General features: G+C 40.3%; 1 protein-coding gene across 4 annotated transcripts in view; it reads right to left on the minus strand.

Annotated features, from left to right (window-relative positions):
- Window positions 1–17173, minus strand: part of SKIL (SKI like proto-oncogene) — a 37481-nt gene that overhangs the window by 14184 nt on the left and 6124 nt on the right. The window lies entirely within an intron of this gene.

The following is a 17173-nucleotide window of genomic DNA, read 5'->3' on the forward strand; positions in this document are numbered from 1 at the left end:
GCTTGCAGTGAACCGTTATTGCACCACTTCACTCTATCCTGGGCAACAGAGTGAGACCCTGTCTCAAGGGTCATCTTCCAATAAGGCAGTCTTCCCTTGAAGAAGCCTGATTGATCATCTGAAACTCAGAGACACCCACATAAACTATCCCATCACAAGAACAGTTTCAGGACGCATGTTAATGTGGAGTGCCAGAAATGATTCATACAAATTTCATCCTTATGAAATCTATTTTATTTATTTATTTTGTTTTGTTTTTGAGACAGAGTCTCGCTTTGTCACCCATGCTGGAGAGCAGTGGCGAGATCTCAGCTCACTGCAACCTCCACCTCTCGGGTTCAAGTGATTCTCTGCGTCAGTCTCCTGAGTAGCTGGGATTACAGGTGCCCACCACCATGCCCAGCTAATTTTTGTATTCTTAGCAGAGATGGGGTTTCGCCATGTTGGCCAGACTGGTCTCAAACTCCTGACCTCAGTGATCCCCACTCCTTAGCCTCTCAAAGTGCTGGGATTACAGGCATTAGCCACTGAGCCCAGTTGGAAATCCATTTTAAATAACAGAACTCTGTAAAGGTACAGCACTGGAAAATTCTGATTCTTTTTTTTTTTTTTTTTTTTTTTTTGTGAGACGGAGTCTTGTTCTGTCACCCAGGCTGGAGTGCAGTGGCCGGATCTCAGCTCACTGCAAGCTCCTCCTTCGGGTTCACGCCATTCTCCTGCCTTAGCCTCCCAAGTAGCTGGGACTACAGGTGCCCGCCACCTCGCCCGCCTAGTTTTTTGTATTTTTTAGTAGAGACGGGGTTTCACCATGTTAGCCAGGATGGTCTCGATCTCCTGACCTCGTGATCCACCCGTCTCGGCCTCCCAAAGTGCTGGGATTACAGGCTTGAGCCACCGTGCCCGGCCAAAAATTCTGATTCTTATTCCTGTGCTACAGTCAGCTAGATTATACCCCAGCCCTACAGTATTTGTTAGCGTATTAGCTATAGATACCATTCTACAGCAATACTTTGCCAAATTAAATCCAAAACCACATTGTTTGCTAACACTTGTCATGAAACCATATTTCCTAATAAATATAAAAAGCATTTTTTAATGCTTAAGGATGAACTATAACTAAAAATAAAGAAAAATAAGGAGAAAGGTAACTGGCAACTTAATGAACATCTACCTGCTGAGAACTTTATACATCATTCTTAATTCTACCAAATATCCCCCCTTAAGTAGGTATCATTACCATTTTACAGGTGAGAAAACAACTGAGGTGCAGAAATTGAAGAGGGGCCGGGTTCGGTGGCTCACACCTGTAATCCCAGCACTGTAGGAGGCTGAGGTGGGTGGATCACCTGAGGTCAGGAGTTCGAGACCAGCCTGGCCAACATGGCAAAACCCTGTCTCTACTAAAAATGCAAAACTTAACTGGGTGTGGTGGTGCAGCCCCTGTAATCCCACTTACTCGGGAGGCTGAGGTGGGAACACTGTTTGAATCCAGGAAGCGGAGGCTGCAGTGAGCCAAGATTGCACTGCTGCACTCCAGCCTGGGCAACACAGTGAGACACCATCTCAAAAAATAAATAAAATAAAATAAAAATACAAAAAATTGGCCAGGCATGGTGGCACATGCCTGTAATGCCAGCTACTCAGGAGGCTGAGACAGGAGAATCACTTGAACACAGGAGATGGAGGTTGCAGTAAGCCAAGATAATGCCACTGCACTCCAGCCTGTGCTACAGAGCAAGAATTGTCTGAAAAAAAACAAAGGAAAACAAAAAAAGAAATTGAAGGGAAAAAAAGAATAAATGACCTGTGGTTACGAACTTCTCCCTTATTTTGGTTTGCTTTATTTACACTTTGTCCTCCCTTCATCCCCCACATATTTCCTATTATACGAAATTACCTTGCTCTTGTGGGAAAAGGATACTTAAAAGAGGAGGCAAGACTCACTGGTGAGGGAAAGGAGAAAGAAGAAAAGGAGAGCTGAAAGGTAGCATGGTTAAGGAGAGCAACAAAAATAGGAAGTTAACAGACAAAACCAGGAAAGTGAGGGAGAATGAGATTAGGAATGAGTTAACCAAGGAATAAGACAAAAATGAGAGCAGGATATTTCTCTAAACCCGACCTTTAATAGGCTCCATGGCTGGGCACGGTGGCTCATGCCTGTAATCCCAGCATTTTGGGAGGCCCAGGAGGGATCACCTGAGGTCAGGAGCTCAAGACCAGCTTGGCCAACATAGCGAAACCCAGTTTCTACTAAAAATACAAAAATTAGCTGGATGTAGTAGCGCACACTTGTAATCCCAGTTATTTGGGAGGCTGAGGCAGGAGAATCACTTGAACCCAGGAGGCGGAGGTTGCAGTGAGCCAAGATTGCACCACCGCACTCCAGCCTGGGCAACAGAGCCAGACCCCATCTCAAGATAGAAAAAAAAGAGGCTCCAATTCCGGCCGAGTGCGGCGGCTCACCTCTGCAACCCAGCACTTTGGGAGGCTGAGGGGGGAGGATCACCTAAAGTCAGGAGTTCGAGACCAGCCTGGACAACATGGAGAAATGCCATTTCTACAAAAATTAGCTGGACATGGTGGCAAGTGCCTGTAATCCCAGCTACTTGAGTGGCTGAGACAGGAGAATCACTTGAATCCAGGAAGCAGAGGTTGCAGTGAGCTAAGTTCGCGCCGTTGCACTCCAGCCTGGGTGACAGAGCAAGACTCTGTCTCAGAGCAAGACTCTGTCTCAAAACAAAAAAAAAAAAAAAAAGAGGGTCCAATTCCCAATTCCTACTCTATGGGGAATGACAACTTCATTCAGTAATGAATAAAACCACACACAACGGAAAGCCACTAAACACCAACAAATTAGGAAAGTAGGAAAGTTGTTTTGCCTGATGTCCCAATATTCCAGTTTGGAACCAAGAAACTAAAGGACTGGAAACAGATCTCTGGATGTTAAGCAGTAATGATTAAAACAAAATCAACTCTAAACTGTCCAAACTCTGGTTTGATTACTGAGATCCTACTAATGGAGGAAACCAATGAGAATGAAGAAACCTGAGAGAGACCTGACAAGTAACCCACTGCCCTCAACAGGCTAAAAACAGAAAGGAAACAGCTCTTAGAACATATATCTTAAAATATGATCAGTCAGGAGATGATTTAGGGCCAATTAAAAGACAAAAATAGGCCGGGCACAGTGGCTCACGCCTGTAATCCCAGCACTTTGAACTTTAGGAAGCTGAGGCAGGCGGATCACGAGGCCAGGAGTTCAAGACCAGCCTGGCCAATATAGTGAAATCCTATCTCTACTAAAAATACAAAAATTAGCCGGGTGTGGTGGCACGCACCTGTAGTCCCAGCTACTCAGGAGGCTGAGACAGGAGAATCGCTTGAACCCGGGAGGTGAAGGTTGCAGTGAGCCAAGACAGCGCCATTGTACTCCAGCTTGGGTGACAGAGCAAGGCTCTATCTCAAAAAAAAAAAAAAAAAAAGACAAAAATATGTATGTGGAAGATCTTTATTTTTGTTAAGAATTATTGAGCAGGCCACATGCGGTGGCTCATGCCTGTAATCCCAGCACTTCGGGAGGCTGAGGCGGGCAGATCACGAGGTCAGGAGATCGAGACCATCCTGGCTAACACGGTGAAACTACTAAAAAAAAAAAAATACAAAAAATTAGCCGGGCGTGGTGGCGGGCGCCTGTAGTCCCAGCTACTCCAGAGGCTGAGGCAGGAGAATGGCGTGAACCCAGGAGGCGGAGCTTGCAGTGAGCTGAGATCGCACCACTGCACTCCAGCCTGGGCGACAGAACAAGACTCCGTCTCAAAAAAAAAAAAGAATTATTGAGCAATGAATTTGAAAGACTAACTAAAGATCTCAAAATTATAGGGAAAAAACTAATATTTTTAAAGGATTTAAGAGCTGAATATTCAGTGAGGATCTCTACACTATATGTAAATGTGGAATTAAAAAAAAAAAAAAAAGCCCAGGCACAGTGGTTCATGCCTATAATCCCAGCACTTTGGGAGGACAGGAGAATCAACTGAACCGAGAAGCAGAGGTTGCAGTGAGCTGAGATCGCACCACTACACTCCAGCCTGGGCAACAAAGTGCAACTCCATCTCAAAAAAAGGAAAAAAGAAAAAACAAAACCTCACATTTTGAACTAATATTCAGAATCTGGGCACATTCAACTGCCTATTTATAAAATAAACCAATCACTTATTTATATAGTTTCTCAGCCTATAGCTTAGTTATAACAATAAATTAGAAAGAGAACTGACTTCAGGCAGCAGAAATACTAAATGATAGATGCTAAGTGACAGTTAACAGCCCAAGGAGAGAAGAAAATTACAAGATGCAAACACAAAAACTGCTTCAAAAAGCAAGATAATCTGAGTAAAGGCTTTAGCATAGACCGGGGCAAATAATTTAATATATCTCAATTGTCCCCTACCGCAATTCAACAAAGTATGATAATTAATGTTTAAGAATCTTGAGTTGGCCAGGCGCAATGGCTCACATCTGTGATATTACCTAGCACTTTGGGAGGCCAAAGCAGGCAGATTGCTTGAGCTCAGGTGTGTGAGACTGGCCTGGACGACATGGCGAAACCCCATCTCTAATAATAATACAAAAATTAGCCAGGCAAGGTGGTATGTGCCTGTAGTCCCAGCTACTTGGGAGGCTAAGGCAGGAGAATCACCTGAGGCCAGGAGACAGAGTTTGCAGTGAGCTGAGATTGCACCATGGCACTTCAGCCTGCGTGACAGAGCCAGACCCTGTCTTGTTAAAAAAAAAAAAAAAAAAAAGGAAAACAAAAAAGTCTTGAGTCAACATGACATAGCTAAATTATGTTCTATATACCACTTAGATTCAAAACTTTTTCAGGCATTTTACAATTCATGAAAACAGCTTTCTGAAAAAAACACAATGCTGGCCGGGCGCGGTGCTCACGCCTGTAATCCCAGCACTTTGGGAGGCCGAGACGAGCGGATCACGAGGTCAGGAGATCGAGACCATCCTGGCTAACACAGTGAAACCCTGTCTCTACTAAAAACACAAAAAATTAGCCGGTCTGGTGGTGGGCACCTATAGTCCCAGCTACTCGGAAGGCTGAGGCAGGAAGGCAGGAAAACGGCGTGAACCCAGGAGGCGGAGCTTGCAGTGAGCCGATATCTCGCCACTGCACTCCAGCCTGGTCGACAGAATGAAACTCCATCTCAAAAAAAAAGAAAAAAATCAGCTTGAATTAAATGAGAATTTCTTTTCTAGACATCATTTGTTAGAAAACAAAAAAAGCTCCTCTTTAAATAAGTGTTATACCTGAAACAATTCTAGATGTACTGCCCAAGAAATCAATTGTTTCCAGATTTTTAAAATTAAAACTACTAAAATTGGCCCTACCCAGTGGGTCACACCTATAGACCCGGAATTTTAGGAGGCCAACGCACAAGGATTGCTTGAGTCCAGGAGATCGAAACCAGCCTGGACAACATAGAGAGACCGCATCTCCACACAAAAAAATTTGTTTTTAATTGGCCAGGAGTGGTGACGCATGCCTGTAGTCTCAGCTACTCAGGGGACTGAGGTAGGAGAATCAGTTGAAGCTGGCAGGTGTGAGTTGCAGTGAGCTATGATCCTGCCACTGCACTGCAGCCTAGGCAACAGTGCGGGACCTTGTCTCAAAAAAAGAAAAAGAAAAAATATATAAAATTACTAAAATTGATTTGCATATTTAAAAGTTTTTCCTATAATGAATACTGGAATCGCAAATCTTCAGCATATCAAGCAAATTCTAAATTTGTTCAAAGACCTTGACTTGAAATCTGACTCAATTTTGATCATTAAGTTCCTTTCAAAACACTATAGTTTGATTTTTAAGAGTAAGTTTTATCTTTACTCATGAGCCAAACCTAGCATCTATTTATTTCTGTGTCTCTAAACTTCAGGTGCCACCTTAAATAATTACTAGCACATTCCTTTATTTTTAAACAGTCATCCCTCTTAGTTCCTATTCTTTATTTCCTAGTCTTGACCAACCCAGTAAGAGTCAGACTAGAGCTTCTAAGGAATATTAAAAATCACCTAGCATAGTCCCCTAGCCAATGTCTGAATTCCCTATTTAAAATCCCTGTTAAGTGGCTATGCAACCTCTGCTTAAACAGCAGCTTGAGGTCAAGAACCAGCCTTACCTTTGTATTTTTAATACCTAGCACTATATGCCTAGCATGTAGTAGGGACTCAATAGATACTTGTTGAATGAATTCTGAATGACAGTGCAGCTCATTAATTCCCAAGGTAGCCTATTACAAGGTTATTCTGCTACCACAAAACTCTTGGTCTCTTTCACATTTGATATCCTTCTACTCCAGGAAGCACCAAGGAAGCCCAACAGTTTCTAAGCTGCATTTTATCAAAGATATAAATTAAACAATACAAATGATGGGGAAACGCACAACACTAACCATGATAAAATGTTGCAAGCTAATTTTACCTAATATGCTGTGGTAAGCCATAAACACATTTATAACAAATTATCCTAACTGTATGTTAAAAACAATTCAGAAAAGCACAATGTTTATGATACAACAAAACATTCAGAGGCATGCCAGATTTTCTCATCTATTCTGCATTTGTGTCAACATACAAATTAGGTTTTCAAAAAAAGAACAATATAATGAAATGGCTCAGCAGTAATGCTACTAATCAGGAATAAAAATTAGGTACCAAATTATGAGTATCTACTGCCTGGTATCTTACCTTTCAACATGGGGATCATTTATTTTTGTGTGCATTTAAATATTAAAATAAAATACATATTACTTGCCAAAGAAGTGGATCATTTAGCAGCTTAAGTTAGAGCCTTAATATTTCAAAATGCTCTTATTACCCACTTTCCCCATCATTATTTACCCCAAAATGAACAGACAGCATCCTCATTTCAAACACATAAGCAAAATTTCAGACACATTAATTTCATTCCCAAGGTTCTTTCTCTTAGGTCATAAAACTCCAAATAATGTCTATGAATGCACAATTTAAACAATTCCAAAATATACAGTAAAAGAATTAATATAAGTAAAAACTAGGAAACATTTCATGAAAGTTTCTCTAAATTTCTGCACCTTTCTATGGTTATTCTGTATACACGATCCTTTGATAATCAGATTTCCTAATGAAGAACCACTGTATTTTAGTGATACAATGCTAATTAGTCTCACAACGAAAAATAATTTAGATAGCTTGATTTAATTTACAAAAAACTCCTTGTCACTACTTTCTAAATACAAAAGCAATTCCACCCACTCAGCATTATTCAGGTACAAATATTCAAATTTGTACCCAATAAAAAACGGTTTAAAATTCCTAGACTTTTTTTTTTCCCCCTTGAGACAGGGTCTTGCTCTGAGGTACAGTGGTATAATTATAGCTCACTGCATCCTCCAACTCCTGGGCTCAAGGGATTCTCACGCCTCAGCCTCCCAGGTAGTTAGGACTATTATCACGTGCCACCAAGCCCGGCTAATTTTTTTTACTTATTTTTGTAGAGACGGGGGTTGCACCATGTTGCCTAAGCTGGAACTTATTTTCAATAATAAATCTTGCTTTTAGGTGGCACTCTAATTTTTAATTACAGCATCAGATTAATATTTTGATCTTTAATTCAGTCCTAATGACAAACACTAATGAACTAAAAAAATCAAGATAATGCCTCAAAACACTAGTGGGAGTTCCAAAATTCCAACAAAAATCAGAATTAAGCCTTCCGGCCCATATATTTTTGAGAGGCTGAGGTGGGAGGACCACCTGAGGTCAAAGTTTGAGACCAGCCTGGCCAACATGGTGAAACCCCGTCTCTACTAAAAATATAAAATTAGCCAGGCATAAAGGCTGGGCGCGGTGGCTCACACCTGTAATCTCAGCACTTTGGGAGGCCGAGGCGGGCAGATCATGAGGTCAGGAGATCGAGACCATACTGGCTAACACGGCGAAACCCCGTCTCTACTAAAAATACAAAAAAATTAGCCAGGCGTGGTGGCGTGCGCCTGTAGACCCAGCTGCTGGGGAGGCTGAGGCAGGAGAATGGCGTGAACCCAGGAGGCAGAGCTTGCAGTGAGCCGAGATCACACCACTGCACTCCAGCCTGGGTGACAGAGCAAGACTCTGTCTCAAAAAAAAAAAAAAAAGTAAATAAAATACAATACAATAAAATAAGCCGGGCATGGTGGCGTATGCCTGTAATCCCAGCTACTTAGGAGGCTGAGGCAGAAGAATCACTTGAACCCAGGAGGTGGAGGATGTAGTGAGCCGAGATCATGCCACTGCACTCCAGCCTGGGCGACATAGCAAGACTATCTAAAAAATAAAAATAAATACAAAAATAGCCGGGTGTGGTGATGCATGCCTGTAGTCCCAGCTACTGGGGGCGCTGGGACAAGAGAATGACTTGAACCCAGGAGGTGGAGATTGTGGAGGTTGTCGAGGTTGCCATGAGCCGAGATGGCGCCACTGAACTCCCGCCTGGGAGACAGAGTGAGACCGTCTCAAAAAAAAAAAAAGTGAAAATTATTTATAAAAACAGAATTTTTACAGTGCTGTAAGTGATAAAGATTAATTTTTAAATTTGTGTTCATAAGACAGAAGCAGTAGTATAGATTGGTAAATTTAACAGTCTATCTCCCTAATGGCATATTCACACAAGAAATAAAATATAATGCATAAGAAATAAAATATAATGCATATGAAATGCACATTACTTTGTTCTGACCCAAAATAAATCATTAGCAACCTTACTAAACACATGACTGGATACACAGGAAGTGAATATACCTCATCAGGGTCTTTTTGCTGTATACAATACTAAGACATTCAAGTGGTCAATAAATGATTTCAGAAGTATAAAGACACCCTACCAGATAGCTGCCAACAACTCTTACTGAAAGAAACAGAATCCCAGGCCAGGCGCAGTGGCTCAAGCCTGTAATCCCAGCACTTTGGGAGGCCGAGACGGGCGGATCACGAGGTCAGGAGATCAAGACCATCCTGGCTAACACGGTGAAACCCCTTCTCTACTAAAACATGCGAAAAAACTAGCTGGGCGAGGTGGCGGGCGCCTGTAGTCCCAGCTACTTGGGAGGCTGAGGCAGGAGAATGGCATAAACCCGGGAGGCGGAGCTTGCAGTGAGCTGAGATCCGGCCACTGCACTCCACCCTGGGTGACACAGCGAGACTCCGTCTCAAAAAAAAAAAAAAAAGAAAGAAAGAAACAGAATCCCTTAGGACAGTATCAGGTTTCCTTAATACTTCCAACCTGTTGTGAATGAGTGTTTCAACAACTGAGACAGAATAGTGTTACAAGGTAGCAAATAGCTACTTAGAGATTTTAAGGCTTAGTCTCAGGCCTCATTTCACCATAACCAATAAAATTGATCAAATTAATGCAAAACTGGGACAGTATGATCTAAGCACCTGCACTAAACTGATCAAAAACAGATCGTCAGGAGTCACAGCAATGGCTGCTATTTCCACAGGCTGAAAAATCATACCACCTACCTCACAAAGCCAATTTTAGGTTTGAGATACTTAAAAATGCTCACAGAAAATGCAAAGGCTCAAGTTCTTATAACACTTTTGCAAGTATTATTTTGAGTTCATTATGGAAACAAAGCCATGCAAAGTTGGTAGTATAACATCCCCTTTACAACTTGAAGGAAGAGAAATACACTGATAAAAATCCTGTTAATCCCGTAACATTTTATACTGAAGGTCTATGATGCCCAATAATTTAATACTGCAACTACATGGAAATCTGTGTCATACACTATTTTCCACTGAAATATTTGTTACCAAACATTTTAATCTGCATAATTCTAAGGCTTTACTTTTCTATCTCATTTTAGCATATATGTTTGACAATTTATAGTCCTGGATTATTCTGGCCTTCAAATAATGTAAACTAGCAATATCAAAATAGAGGTTGATTAATCTTACTATGTGCAATCCTCTATTTTCCATTTTATTCTACTTCAGGTTTTTATGTTTTTTAATGCTGGTGACCCACTAAATTGATTTCATGACCCTCCTGGCGGTTTTCAGTGGAGTTTCCCAGGAGAATTTAAAATGCCCCAAGGCATCCTTTGTATGTAATGAATTACCTTCCCTCCAGTACATTTAGAATGGTACCAGTATCATCATTGGGAGAAATGACAAAACCAGCACTCAATTCATTTTCTGTAGTGCTTAAATCTCCCCTTATGGAACGCTACTTGAGATGGCTACATGAATGACAAATTGCAGTTTGAAAACACTGCTCTAAATGAACTGTCTTAAAATTAGTCCAAAAGTATTATTCCAGTAACTACTCCTTTTGTTTTTCTTTTTCTTTTTCTTTTTTTGAGACAGAGTCTCACTCTGTTGCCCAGGCTGGAGTGCAGTGGCACGGTCTCTGCTCATTGCAATCTCCAACGCCTGGGTTCAAGCAATTATCCTGCCTCAGCCTCCCAAGCAGCTCTAATTACAGGCGTGTGTCACCATGCCCAGCTAATTTTTTAATTTTTAGTAGACATGGGGTTTCACCATGTTGGCCAGGCTGGTCTCGAACTCCTGACTTCAAATCATCTGTCTGCCTTGGCCTCCCAAAGCACTGGGATTACAGGCATTAGCCACAGCACCAGGCCTACCACTCCTTTATTAATACTTATGCACTCTAGAGATGCTTTCGCACAGTTACAATTACATATGCAAGTGAATAAATTTCAGAGGCAGTTATCACATGGTACAATTATGAGGAAATTGTGTTTTCCTCTTTGTACTATTTTAGTATTTACTACAATGGGCCTATATTGCTTTCATAACCACACAAAAAAATTAACATAGAATATAAAAAGCATAAAAGTCTTAAATAATCTGTATTAAGGGTTTTTTTTTTTGTTTTTTTGTTTCTTGTTTTTTGTTTTTAGAAAAAACAGAGTCTTGCTCTGTTGCCCAAGCTTGGAGTGCAGTGGTGCCATCACAGCTCACTGCAGTCTCAACCTCCCCAACTCAAGCGATACTCCCATCTCAGCCCCACAAGTAGTTGGGACTACAGGCATGCCCCACCAAGTCCAGCTAATTGTTTTTATCTTCTGTAAAGACAGGGTCAAACTATGTTACCCAAACTTTTAGTAAGTTTTGTAAGCTTTTTAATTCCTTGTTCCCATAAAAAATGCAAAATACGTACTTTTAATGCCATTTGAAATGTCAAAATAAATTCAGTATCACAAATAAAAACGAAATGTTGCTTTGTTTTAAAACTAAACCTGTTTCCCTCTTCAAGAATCACTGGTAACTTTATAGGGCCACTTAGACTTCACTGTTATCCAAACCTTTATTAGGCATCCACCACATTCTAGATTTGAAGACTACAAGATGAACTCCTGCTCTGGGGGGACATCTATCTAGTCTTTACATTATATAGTTCTGTGATCCACTCTTAAGTCTAGAAGTCATGAAATCAAAAGGACTCGAACTAATTTTATATCTTTCCTATTCATTCCCCTTTCTGCCTAATATAATGAGTTAGTGATTGAAGCAAACCACATCTTAAAACAAGATGCACTGTTTATATATTCTTTTGCTTTCTAGAGTCTAATAACATCCTTATTTTATGTAATATGAACCCTAGTAGAATAAAATTCTATATGTGAACAAAATACAGATTCAAGTTACTACCAAAGCTATTCTCAAACAAGTTCTACCCCTTTACTAGGAACAGAGTTCTGGCTCCACAATCACTTACCACTCCCAGAATTCTAAAGGGATTAAAATTAGCCCAATTCGCCAGGTGCAGTGGCTCATGCCTGTAATCCCAGCACTTTGGGAGGCCGAGACAGGCAGATCACCTGAGGTAAGGAGTTCGAGATCAGCCTGACCAACATGGTGAAACCACGTCTCCACAAAAAATACAAAAATTAGCCAGCCATGATGGCACATGCCTGTAATTCCAGCTACTGGGGAGGCTGAGGCATGAGAATCGCTTGAACCCAGGAGGCAGAGGTTGCAGTGAGCCAAGATTGCGCCACTGCACTCCAGCCTGAGCTATAAGAGCAAAACTCCGTATCAAAAAAAAAACATTAGCCCAATTCTTGATTACTTCTTTGGTTTCCCAGTGGCATAAATGATAACATATGCACAGCTATGAGAAAACTACTGGTTGACTATGATGATCCAGGCCTACTGTGAAAACATGGCAATCTCTTTTTTGTTTTTCTTCTTTAAAGTTTCTAAGTTTTTTCCCATTTCTCAAACAAAAAGAATAAATTTCTAACTTTTAAAAATTATATGCTAACAATTCTATTTTTTAATAATAAAAATAAATATAGACTCTATTTCCTAAACCACAGGGGGCACTATTTGCAAAGCCACTCTAGAGATTTCAAAAAAAAAAAAAAAGTCAGGGATAGGGAGGGGCCACATATCCTGTTATTAACAGAATGAGCTCCAAAAACTTGATTACTCTGAAGTTATTATAAAAGTCATTTTATAAAAGCCGAGAAAGGCACTAAACAAACCCTTATCCTATCTAAGCAGGTCTGTGTTGGTCTCCATCATTCAAAATCCCAATGTGGTATCAACCAAATAATTGCAATGGGCACTATCTCCAATCAATGTGCCTTTTTGGGTCACAAATCTAAAATAATGAAATAATTCAGAAAATGCTTCTATTATTAAAAAAAAACTGTTTCACACTTTCTTCTTGCACACTTCATTTTAGTAAGCTAACAAATATCCAACTAGTATAATTACTGTGTACAAAAAAACTATAAATGAGATACATTTGAACCCAATACTCAGTTATCTTATTTGTCTCAGAAATATAATTCTAGATAAGAAAATGTTTGAGGAAAGGAGGACTCCTCAAATACATAATATTTCAATAGCAGTTTGAAATACCACCCTACATTTCTGCAGTAAAGGCTCTTAACTTCCAAAATGCTCATTCTCTTGTTTGATGAGTTATAGTAACAGTTTATGTGCAAATTGTATAGGTTTAAAGGTTAAGCCATCTTTAAAAGAAAATCTAAATATTCTAAAATACAGTTTAGTGTTTGTTATTTTTCAAAAATCTATTCAGTTAAAAAAAAAAAATTTAATTCAGTGCCTTTGACATGCCAGGCTTTGAATTCAGTTCCAAAAAAAATAGAAAAAATACTCTCTAAACTAGTGGGAAGAGTTACTAATTTTAGAAAGTTAGACAAAAGTATTCATACTGGTCCCTCATATGAGCACAAATACTTCATTTGACTCTCACCTTATCTCCACTTGATCAAAAATTTTGCTAATCGCAAAATGTTATCTATATCACTGGGGTAGCAAATCACCATCAAATCCACCACAATGATTACTGGATCACATTCTATCCCAACCCAACTCTTTGTAGTTGTCCATTCTACTGTTCCTTATCTCATTTAGGTGTATACTGACAAATACACTGCATAACACAAGTATAATTAAAAGCTTGCAAAAGGGGAAAAATATTTTTTACTATTATTACTCCAATGATCTCTACAGAAACGAAGAAGCGAAACGAAAATGCAAAATTAACCTCTGAAATGGCTAATATGCTTTCAGGGAAAAAAAAATTTTAAGTTGCTATCTTTAGATCATCTATTTGTATCACAGGTAATCTATAGAGTTTTTCCCCCCCAAGTATATTAAAAACTAAAATATTTTACTTACCTAAGAGTAGTCCAGTCTAAATGTTAAACGTTTAAATTTTAGCTGGGCGTGGTGGCTCACACCTGTAATCCCAGCACTTCGGGAGGCTGAGGCAGGTGGACTGCCTGAGATCAGGAGTTTGAGACCAGCCTGGCCAACATAGCGAAATCCCCATCTCTACTAAAAATACAAAAAATTAGGTGGGCATGGTGGCAGGCACCTGTAATCCCAGCTACTAGGGAGACTGAGTGTGTGTGTGTGTGTGTGTGTGTGTGAATATATATATGTATACACATTTTTTTTTTTTTGAGACAGAGTTTCACTCAGTCACCCAGGCTGAAGGGCAATGGTATGAACTCAACTCACTGCAACCTCCACCTCCTGGGTTCAAGCGATTCTCTTGCCTCAGCCTCCCAAGTAGCTGACAGGTGTGTGCCACCATGCCCTGCTAATTTTTATATTTTCAGTAGAGACAGGGTTTCGCCATGTTGGCCAAGCTGGTCTTGAACTCCTGACCTCAGGTGATCCACCCACCTCAGCCTCCAAAGTGCTGGGATTACAGGCGTGAGCCACCACGCCTGGCCTAAAATCAAGTATATTTCTTATGGTGACTTGAGTAAGAAAGAGTTATTAGCTATATTTAATTAAGTTGTCTCATTTCACATTATTTATAATTTAATTATAAGATATTACAATTTATTAACATATATTAAAATGTATTAACATATTACATATAATTTTAAAATAATTAAGTTGTTTCATTTCAAACAACTGTCTATTGAGTTTCAGGACTTTTTTTTAATTCAAAAGCAATACTTTGATTACATAAACTATACAAGCATGTCAAATCATGTTAGTATTCACACTAAACATCAGGTCCTTTACATAACACGTTAATATATTTAGCACAGTCTCTAAAAAAAAAAAAAAAAAAAAAGGCCAGGCACAATGGCTCATGCCTGTAATCCCAGCACTTTGGGAGGCCGAGGCAGGTGGATCATCTGAGGTCAGGAGTTCAAGATCTGAAACCCCGTCTCAACTAAAAATAAAATAATCGCAGCTACTTGGGAGGCTGAGGCAGGAGAATCGCTTGAATCCAGGAGGCGGAGGTTGCAGTCAGCTGAGATCGCGCCATTGCACTCCAGCCTGGGCGACAAGAGCGAAACTCCATCTCAAAAACAAAAAAAAAAGCCTAGTTTGACTTTTTAAAATGAGCTCCCCCTGGGTCAGTTTGGCTTGTTTGGCAACCAACTCAATGACTCACAGAAGAAAATAAAACTGTTCCTCAGTCAAGCACTATCTCATTCTCAGTTAAATACCTTAGTATTTAAATTTATATGCAGGTTAAAACAGAGTTTGAGAATTATCATACAGGTTGAATATCCCTTATCAGAAATGCTTGGGACCAAAAGTATTTTGAATTTCTGATTTTTTCAGATTCTGGAATATCTGCACGATATGGCAGTTGAGCATCCCAAATCCAAAAATCAAAATCTGAAATACTCCAATGAGCATTTCCTGTGAGTGCCATGTCAGCATTCAAAAAGTTTTGGCCTTTAGAGCATTTCAGATTTTGGATTTGGGATGCTCAACCTGTACTAAGGTAAACTGATAAGAAAAGTTAATGTTTCTCAAAATTCACTTTCTGCTACTAACATGTGCTTCGGGGCAAATAGTGAAAACTTACTAAACTTCAAGTTAGAAGATGTGTATTCAACTCCTGATTCTGGTTATATAACCAGGAGCATGTGACCCATCTAAGAGGGGGAAATATTGTCATTCATCTTCCTCACAGACCCTAAAAAATAACTGTACTTCACAATGTTCTGAGTACATTTTTAAAACGTGAAGTGGTAAGCAGAATAAAACCACCACTCAAGTACATATTAAACATGAACCAAAAAAAAAAATCTTTCTTAAAGTACTGGGTGTTTGAAATTTTCTTAAATTCCTTTAAATTTCTCAAATTCACATAAAATTACAAGCAATATCAAAATACACCACAGCCGGGTGCAGTGGCTCATGCCTGTAATCCCAGCACTTTGGGAGGCCGAGGCGGGCGGATCACGAGGTCAGGAGATTGAGACCACCCTGGATAACACAGTGAAACCCCGTCTCTACTAAAAGCACAAAAATTAGTGGGCATGGTGGTGGGCGCCTGTAGTCTCAGCTACGCGGGAGGCTGAGGCAGGAGAATAGCGTGAACCCAGGAGGCAGAGCTTGCAGTGAGCGAGTTCATGCTACTGCACTCCAGCCTGGGCAACAGAGCCAGACTCTGTCTCAAAAAAAAAAAAGAAAAAAAAAGAAAAAACCACGAACATTAATTCAAATACTAATGCAAAGTATAACACAGCAAAAAGATCAGAAAAAAATCTCACACCTTCCTAAAATCAAAAATGTATTCAAATTAGTGAATTCTGGAACAAAAAGGGATTACATCCCAGAAGAAAGATGGTTTCAGTGTTAACTAAACCTTAGCACATTGTTTCAGTTAAGTAAATTCATCCATCACCTTTTTTTTTTTTTTTTTTAACCTTTAACATGGTTCTCAGATGTTTTTCACATAAACACAGAACAAGAATATTAGGAAAAGTAGTTTATCCGAAATACTTATGTCAGAGTAATAAAGACCGGCACGGGTCAGGCGCCATGGCTCATGCCTGTAATCCCAGCAACTGGGAGGCTGAGGCAGGCGGATCACCTCAGGTTAGGAATTCAAGACCAGCCTAGCCAACATGGTAAAATGCCATCTCTACTAAAAATTCAAAAAAATAGCTAGGCACGGTGGCGGGCACCTGTACTCCTGACTACTCGGGAGGCTGCGGCAGGAGAATCACTTGAATTTGGGAGGTGGAGGTTACAGTGAACCGAGATTGCGACATTGTATTCCACCCTGGGAAATAAGAGCAAAACTCCTTCTCAAAAACAAAAAAAAGACTGGAGCAACAATATCTGGCAAATAATGTGGCCTCCAATAGACATGTAAGAGTACAGCACCGCCGGGCATGGTGGCTCATGCCTGTAATCCTAGCATTTTGGGAGGCAGAGGCAGGCGCATTGCCTGAGCAACATGGTGAAACCCCTTCTCTACTAAAATACAAAAGAAATTAGCTGGGTGTGGTGGTGTGTGCCTGTATTCTTGCTACTTGGGAGACTGAGGCAGGAGAACTGCTTGAACCCAGGAGGCAGAGGTTGCAGTGAGCTGAGATCACGCCACTGCACTCCAGCCTGGGCGACAGAGCAACACTTGTCTCTACAAAAAAAAAAAAAGAGTACAGCACCTAATTAGCTAGGGGGCAAGATATCACAAATATCAAAAGGGGCATTCCACATTTTGAAATATAACCTCTGAGCACAAACCTCAGCACGGGACAAGTCCAACTATAAGCAAGTTCTACACTGAGCACTGGCTTGAAGTCAATCCTGATTTAAAATTAGTTAATAGACTGGGCGCGGTGGCTCACGCCTGTAATCCCAGCACTTT

The sequence above is a fragment of the Theropithecus gelada genome, chromosome 2 (assembly GCF_003255815.1).
Source record: "Theropithecus gelada isolate Dixy chromosome 2, Tgel_1.0, whole genome shotgun sequence".
In the NCBI taxonomy this organism is placed as follows: Eukaryota; Metazoa; Chordata; class Mammalia; order Primates; family Cercopithecidae; genus Theropithecus; species Theropithecus gelada.